We start from the raw sequence: 9,182 nt of genomic DNA on the forward strand, positions 1-9,182 counted from the left end.
TTAGTAATTGGCTCAAAAGTAAATAGCAAGGTCATGTAGGGGGACATGGAGTTAAGTACAGAGTGGTGTTCGTATGGGTGTATGTGTGCGTGTGTGCATGTGTGTGTATGTGTGCGCGCATGTGTGTGTGTGTGTGTGTGCGTGCGTGCAAAGAAATGATACAGTTCAATTTTTCATTCATACGCAAAAGGGCTACGCAAGATTTAGCTAATGCAAGCGAACTGCGTATCAAAATTTATAGGTAGATAAAATATTAGAAGCCCAATTGCAATGATATAAGACTCATAGTAAAAATAAGAATTATTATTATTATTATTCAGTAGTTTTATTTTTATAGCGTGCTTTCACTTCACTACCGAGCGCAGCTCTGTGTGCCTTGGGTATGTGCTGTGATTTGTTGTGATGCTCTGATGGTTATTGTATGGAAAGTGTTCTGCGTAGGATGTGTGCAGTGCCTAGTAGTGCAATTTTCTGTATGTTATATGTGTTTGTAAGTCCTGGTGTTTTTGTTATGTATTTGTCTGAATATTTTTTTATCATGCCTAATGCACCTACTATGATAGGAATTGTTTCTGTTTTCAGATTCCACATTCTAGTTACCTCTATTTCCAGGTCTTTGTATTTTGAGAGTTTCTCCATTTTTATTATTATTATTATTATTATTATTATTATTATTATTATTATTATTATTATTATTATTATTATTATTATTGAGTGAGAGAGCAGTGCATGCCATCAAAGTGACACTGGGGTAAAATATACGAAGCCCAATATACCCATCATGACTACCCGTCTGATAAAGGTACACCAGGCACATGCATCACAACCATATGTGCGCGACATGGTGATCTCATATCAAGATAAACAGCACATGACCTTGCAGGTGGGGCCCAGTTAGAATTTTCTTCAGGTTGAGTAGCCCATCCCGCTCAAAAGGTCCCTGAATAAGGGTTGTTTAAGGATGTTGATAGAACCACCCATGTTTCCAGAGGTGAATTATTCAAACCCCGAAGAATCCCTCTCAACACATGGCTATGATGCTCCCCCACTACTTCTGCTCGTGATCAGAGATGCACATATCGTCAGCCACTAAGGGACATGCTCAACTGGTTAAGGTCAAACAACTGACAAGCAAATCTGTGGTATTGAGCAGAATATTTGCTGTAGCCCATCTTTTATACCAAGACAAAACAATGTACATGATAACACTTCCAATCAGTTAAGATCAGAAGCCATGAGAGCCACTGCCTGGTACTGCATCAGGGCATTTATTATTATTATTATTATTATTATTATTATTAATATTATTATTATTATTATTAATATTATTATTATTATTATTAATTATTATCATTATCATCATCATCCTCATTATTATTATCATTATTATCATTATTATAATTCTTAGTATCATTATTTATTATTATTATTATAATTATTATTATTGAGTGAGAGAGCAGTGCATGCCATCAAAGTGACACTGGGGTAAAATATATGAAGCCCAGGATACCCATCATGACTACCCGTCTGATAAGGGTACACCAGGCACGTGCATCACAACCGTATGTGCGCGACATGGTGATCTCATATCAAGATAAACAGCACATGACCTTGCAGGTGGAGCCCAGTTAGAATTTTCTTCTGGTCGAGTAACCCATCCCGCTCAAATTTTCCCTGAATAAAGGTTGTTTAAGGATGTTGAACGAAACACCCATGTTTCCAGAGGTGAATTATTCAAACCCCAAAGAATCTTTCTCAACACTTGGCTATGATGCTCCCCCACTACTTCTGCTCGTGATCAGAGATGCACATATCGTCAGCCACTAAGGGACGTGCTCAAATGGTTAAGGTCAAACAACTGTCAAGCAAATCTGTTGTATTGAGCAGAATATTTGTTATACCAAGACAAAACAAGTACATGATGACACTTCCAATTAGTTAAGATTAGAAACCACGGGAGCCACTGCCTGGTACTGCATAAGCGGGCAATTATTATTATTATTATTATTATTATTATTATTATTATTATTATTATTATTATTATTATTATTATTATTATTATTATTATTATCATCATCATCATCGTTATTATTATTATCATTATTATTATTATCATCATCATCATTATTAGTATTATTATTATTATTATTATTATTATTATTATTATTATTATTATTATTATTATTATTATATTCAGTAGTATATTTTTTATATCGTGCTTTCACTTCACTACCGAGCGCAGCTCTGTGTTCTGTGATTTGTTGTGATGCTCTGATGGTTATTGTATGGAAAGTGTTCTGCGTAGGATGTGTGCAGTGCCTAGTAGTGCAATTTTCTGTATGTTATATGTGTTTGCAAGTCCTGGTGTTTTTGTTATGTATTTGTCTGAATATTTTTTTATCATGCCTAATGCACCTATTATGATAGGAATTATTTCTGCTTTTAGATTCCACATTCTGGTTACCTCTATTTCCAGGTCTTTGTATTTTGAAAGTTCCTCCATTTCTTTTAGAGACACGTTGTCATCCGCTGGTATTGATACATCAATTAGTTGTATGTATGTATATGTGTGATCTGATAGAGGTATCACCTTCAAAACCAATCTTGCATTTTAACGGTCGTCCTGTACTCTTCTCAGACCAGGACGATATATCGGCGCCACATCATGGTTTTAGAAAGATTCCATAAGTCTTGCCTAAGGAGCACACTAGACATCAAATAGCAATCTTTAACATCAGACACCGTTGTTCTTCAGCAAGCTAACACATCCAGTATTGAAATGATCCTCATACACAACCAGATGCGTTGATTTGAGCACCTTCCTATGATGCAGGATGACAGGTTACCAAAGCAGATGTTTTACGGGGAGTTGCAGAGTGGCAAACGTCCGAGACATAAACCTAAGAAAAGTTTTAGGGATGCTGTCAAAAGCAATCTTTAGGCTCTTGATGTGAAAGTTGAAGACTGGGAGCAGTTGCCGCAAGATCGATCGGTTTGGGAACAAAGGATCTACAATAGATGTAAAGCATTTGAGGCTCGAAGAATTCATAGACAGGATTTCTCTACAATCCCAGACACTTTCCTTTAAAAATATTTGTGAGATCTGCAATAGAGTTTTTTTTGTTTTGTCAAGAGCAGGACTTACTAGCCATATGAGATCTCATGACAGTATTTATTAATTGAAGAGATGGTCTTCTTCTGTAAAGAAGTGGTAATCATCACGTTTGTGTAACCGTTAATGTGTCGTATATAAGTTGGGTTACTGTTCGTCCAATTTTAAAGTGTCTCATTTAAATATGCATGGCACATCTCCAAGACATTAGAAATGACAGAATTTGTCGTTACCCTGACAGTAGTTAAGAAATATTTGCATTCCATTCGGAAAGATGTCATTTGTATCTAAACCATTTGGTTCCTGATTCTTTATCACTTTCAAAGAGGAGATAATTCATCACATTAAAAGTCATTTTACGTCTTGCTTCAGAATGATGAGTATCCAAACACAAGTAATATCATATTTCAAATAACGCCTTGCCTTTGATGCAGTATGTGTCAAGAGACATGTGTGTAACGAGTTATTTTCTATTTATTGTAAACTTTATGGCGTCTGCTTGATCTTTCGAAAATAGTAAATATTTTATCGTTCATAGTGGAATAACACATATATTTATCTTATGAGTAGTTAAATTGAGCGAACGGTCAAACGATTCATTGGTGTATAGGTATCATTAAATTGTTTACATTTCCTTGTAACTGAAGATCTTAAAAATCCAGTCATTGAAACGGAAGGGGTAAACGCCAACTCAGAGACATGGTGAAATGTTTTGGACTGAAATATTGCGGAGCTAATCTTCGTTTTTAAGCTACTGCAAACAAAAGACTGTTTTTTTTCATTCGAAACGGTTTCTCTTGTTTTCACAGGTATCACCATTGTCTAGAAAGTTGTCATCAAAGCTTAGAATCTCAGTTCTTTGCTTTAATTTTTTCTTATTCTTCAGATTACTGTCAGCAGTACAATGTTATGAATCTGTTGAAGTATATTGGAGTTGTGACGCATATGGTATGATACAATCTCCCTGGATGGAATGAATAAGCTTAAATCTCGAATGAAAACAGAATTAAATAAATAAATGTGTATGTCTGTATGTGTCTCTTTCTGTATTTGTGTGTTTGTGTCAGAAAGAGAGATAGAGAGACAGACCGACGGACGGTCAGACAAACAGAGACAGTGTGTGTGTGTCTGTGTGTGTGTGTGTGTTTAGCTGAATATTGAAACCTTTCAGAATGAAAGAACTGGAATCAGAAACGTTGTATTATATATATATTGAAATATGTCACAGAATTTATCACGTTAAATGTGGAAATATTTATTAGATGAGATCTGAAGAAAATGAAGATTTAAACTGCATCAATAATATGAAAGACTTCAACATAAATTCTGTACAAAATTTAAATTATGAGAGATTTCTTCTTCATTGATTTTTACCTTGGAAATATTGACAACGCAAACGAGAGGCACATGACGTGCGGCGTCGCTTAGTGTGACACAGATAGCAAAAGGCGTCTTTAAGAAACAACTTCAAAAAGAGTCATTCATTTAATTCCCAGCTTAAATACATGCGAGAAAAGCTATCGGATAAATTGAAACTTCAATGATAAGCAAGGATTTGTTTGTTTTCCTCTCAAATAAAAGATGATATTGATTACACCGTTTTTGCGACATCTCGGTAGCAATGGAAATCTATATTATTGTGTCATTTCACGTTTTCACAGAAAATAATACGTGCGTGTTTTATATATATATATATAATATATATATATATATATATATATATATATATATATATATATGTATATATATTTATATACATATATATATACATATATAGATGTATATATATATATGTATGTTTATATATATGTGTATATAAATATATATATATGTATGATTATATAATATATATATATATATATATATATATATATATAATATATTATATTCATACATACATAATATTTACACAAACACATAGAAAGAGGCGGAGAGATAGATTGATTGATTGATTGATAGATATAGGCATATACATATTGTATGTATGTATATATATATATATATATATATATATATATATTGTGTGTGTGTGTGTGTGTGCGTGTGTGTACATATATTAATTATGTATGTGTGTGATTATATGCAGATACGCTTGCAGAAACACGAATATCATAGGGAGAGAAGGGGAGAAAGAAGGGCGTATGTATTTATGCCTGTAAATGCTTATATGTGTGTATGTGTGTGTTGTGCCTGAGTGTGTTGTGTGTGAGTGTGCACATGAGCGTGTGTGTATGTACGTGTGAGTTTCTGTGCAATTTACATATTCACATATTTATATTATTATTTGAATATTTCCAAACAATAAAATCGCTAATTCCACTTTCCCAGTGCAGTTGTTATTACATTTGTGACGGCGTGTGTGAGGAAGAACAATCTATCACTTGACACGAATTTCTTCTCTCTGATTCTCAGCATTTTTCGTTATTAATATTTTTCAGCTCCTGATATTCGATTTTTTTTTAGGTGTCCAGTACACCATCCTAAATGTTTGCACTAAAACTATGATAGCTTTGTGAGATGTAGTTTTATTGAATTCCGACAGCTCTGTCATTCCAGCCTCCCAAAATCTGCTGAAGCGTTCTTTTGTTAATCCATCTTTTCTCATAGAACCAACGTATGCAATATTCTTGTCGATTTTAATGTATTTCTTTCATTCATCACCAGAGAAAGAGAATATAAACAGGCCATTATTATCCATATTTCTTGTCTGGATGACGATCATTCTTCTTTTGCCTCTCAAATACGAACAACCATCCTCATCAAACTCCATTGTGTAAGTCCCGTGGGAATATTCTGGACATTTCTGTCTCTTGGTGATCTGAATATTACTTAAATATTGCTGAAGTTCATCAACAGAAGAAGCGTGTGGGTGACGTTAATGCTATTTGCTTTTCTCTTCTCCAGATCCTTTCAAAGTGCTTGCATTTCTTTAACAAGGCTAACAACACGTTCACTGCTATGTCGAAAATCATTGGAGATAAGATCTCTTCCTGGAATTTTGCTGCTAGAACTCTCATTAAATTAATATGTAAAGAATGAACTACTAAAGGTCTATGAGTGACTTTCTATGACATCGGCGCAGGCGTGGCTGTGTAGGCGCAGGCGTGGCTGTGTAGGCGCAGGCGTGGCTGTGTAGGCGCAGGCGTGGCTGTGTAGGAGGAGGCGTGGCTGTGTATGCGCAGGCGTGGCTGTGTGGTCAGTAGCTTGTTTACCAACCACATGGTTCCGGGTTCATTCCCACTGTGTGGCACATTGGGCAAGTGTCTTCTACTATAGCCTCGGGCCGATCAAAGCCTTGTGAGTGGATTTAGTAGACGGAAACTGAAAGAAGCTCGTCGTATATATGTATATGTATATATATATGTATGCGTGTCTATGTTTGTGTGTCTGTGTTTGTCCCCCTAGCATTGCTTGACAGCAGATGCTGGTGTGTTTATATTCCCGTTACTTAGCGGTTCGGCAAAAGAGACCGATAGATTAAGCACTGGGCTTACAAAAGAATAAGTTCCGGGGTCGATTTGCTCGATTAAAGGCGGTGCTCCAGCATGGCCGCAGTCAAATGACTGAAACAAGTAATAGAGTATTAGAGTAATAGAGATTGTGTGTTAATGAACGTGAATGTGTGTAATATATATATATATGGAAAATAAATATAGAGATATACTAAGAACAATCCAATATATTTTTTATACTACAATATTACATTAAATATTGTGAATATAACATTATAATATACCATAACATAATATTATTGTGACCCCTTCGGTCAGGGATGGTCATGGGATTGCATCTAGAGAGTTACCCTCCGAGGTAAAACTCTGGGCAAGGTTGTTTACGAAAGACCAGCAGTGGTCCACGCGTACCAGACTCCCCTCTCCATGCCACCGATGTTATCCAAGGGAAAGGCAAAGGCCGATTAAACTTGGCACCAGTGACGTCGCAGCTCGTCTATTAACGTGCAAGTGACTGAGCACTCTACAGACACGTGTACCCTTAACGTAGTTCTCGGGGAGATTCAGCGTGACATAGAGTGTGACAAGGCTGGCCCTTTGAAATACAGGTACAACAGAAACAGGAAAAAAAAAGTGGGAGAAACTTGTGGTGAAAGAGTACAGCAGGGTTCTTCACCACCTTCGTGCTTTCGCTTAATAAACACTCACAATGCCCGGTCTGGGAATCGAAACCGCGATCGTACTACCGCGAGTCCGCTGCGCTAACCAATGGGCCATTGCGCTTCCACAACATAATATCATATAACGTAAATAATTGTACTGTATTCAAAGGATGAGGAATCAAGTATATTATTTATATTATTTGCATTTCACGGATATTTGTCCTCATCTTGTATGTTGTTAATCCAATATTTCGGCTGCTATACCCTCAAGACATTATCAGGTGTAGTGGGGAATTTCGAATCTAGGTTCTCATTCCTAAGGTATTATTCAATGTTAATAATAAATATAATAATAATAATAATTATAATAATCATAATAATCATAATAATAATAATAATAATAATATAGTCACTGCCTGGGTTCGAACTTGGAATCTTGGAGTTACTATCCCGCGCTCATAACCACTACGCCATATGCCCGTGACAACCCGGGTTCGAAATTTTCCCAAGACACCTGATGAAGGCTGGAGAGAGTATCAGCTGAAACGTTGTGTTAACAACAGACAAGATAAGGACAAATATCTGTCAAATGTAAATAATGGACATAATTCCTCATCTGTTAAATAATTGTAATATACATAAATTACTGGATTGTCTAACTATATCTCTCGATTTAATTTATCTTTATTATTGAATTAGACCAATATTTATATGGTATCCAACTCAAGTACCAGCGAATTGGATGTTTAACACAACCCTTTGAAGGATTTCATCTCCTCAGTTTCTTACCTTATATATATGTGTGTGTATATATATTCCTTTCTTCTTTTAGTATTTTACTTGTTTCAGTTATATGACTGCAGCCATGCTGGAGCACCGCCTTTAGTCGAATAAATCAACCCCAGGACTTATTCTTTATAAGACTAGTACTTATTTTATCGTTCTCTTTTGCCGAACCGCTAAGTTACGGGGACGTAAGTACGGAAACATCGGTTGGTGGGATGGTGGGAGACAGAGATGCATAAAGATATACATGCATATATGTGTATATTTATATATATATGTGTGTATATGTATATGTATGTACATATATATGTATATGCACATACATATATATAATAATGTATTAAAATATATATGTATATGTATATGTATATATATATATATATAATATATATATTATATATATATATATATATTATATATATATATATAAATAGTAACTTTATGACAACAAAACAATGAATGGGACTTATTTTGTAAATAGATGAATTTTACTGTATATAATGTGTGACAATAATTCGGTTACCATAATAAAACTCCGAGTTTCGGATGTCGGGATGGAAATCTGCTCCGTCAGTTATTAAAACAATAGCATTTCTAAATTGTCTTAATAACTGACGAGATGCCAGAGCAGAGCTCCGCACTGACATCCGAAACTGGGAGATTTATTACGGCAACCGAATAATTGTCGCACAGTATATTACAGATATATATAGAGAGAGGAATAGATAGATAGATAGATAGATAGATAGATAGATAGATAGATAGATAGATAGATAGATAGATAGATAGATAGATAGATAGATAGATAGATAGATAGATAGATGATTTGTTTATTAGAATCTATGGAAACACTAATAGCTCAAACATGAATTTTAATACTTCAACTTCTTTTTCGGAAACACCTTTATCCCCTGTGATTCAATTCAGTATACGCGTTGGATAATTCTGTAAATCAATATCCGACCCGTGAAGAAACTTAATGCAAGATTTTCTTTCCTTTTTCTCTATATAATTCTCAACAATCTTTCCAACCTCCGCACCGACATTATTTTTGTGTAAATAACCACACGTTAGGGTGAAAGAAATTTCAAAATATACAGTTTATGTTGAACTGCTTTTTAACAATTACTATTTTCATCCTGGTTTTGCTTTGTTTTCTTTTTCATTAAC

Source organism: Octopus sinensis, linkage group LG5, assembly GCF_006345805.1.
Source record: "Octopus sinensis linkage group LG5, ASM634580v1, whole genome shotgun sequence".
NCBI lineage: Eukaryota > Metazoa > Mollusca > Cephalopoda > Octopoda > Octopodidae > Octopus > Octopus sinensis.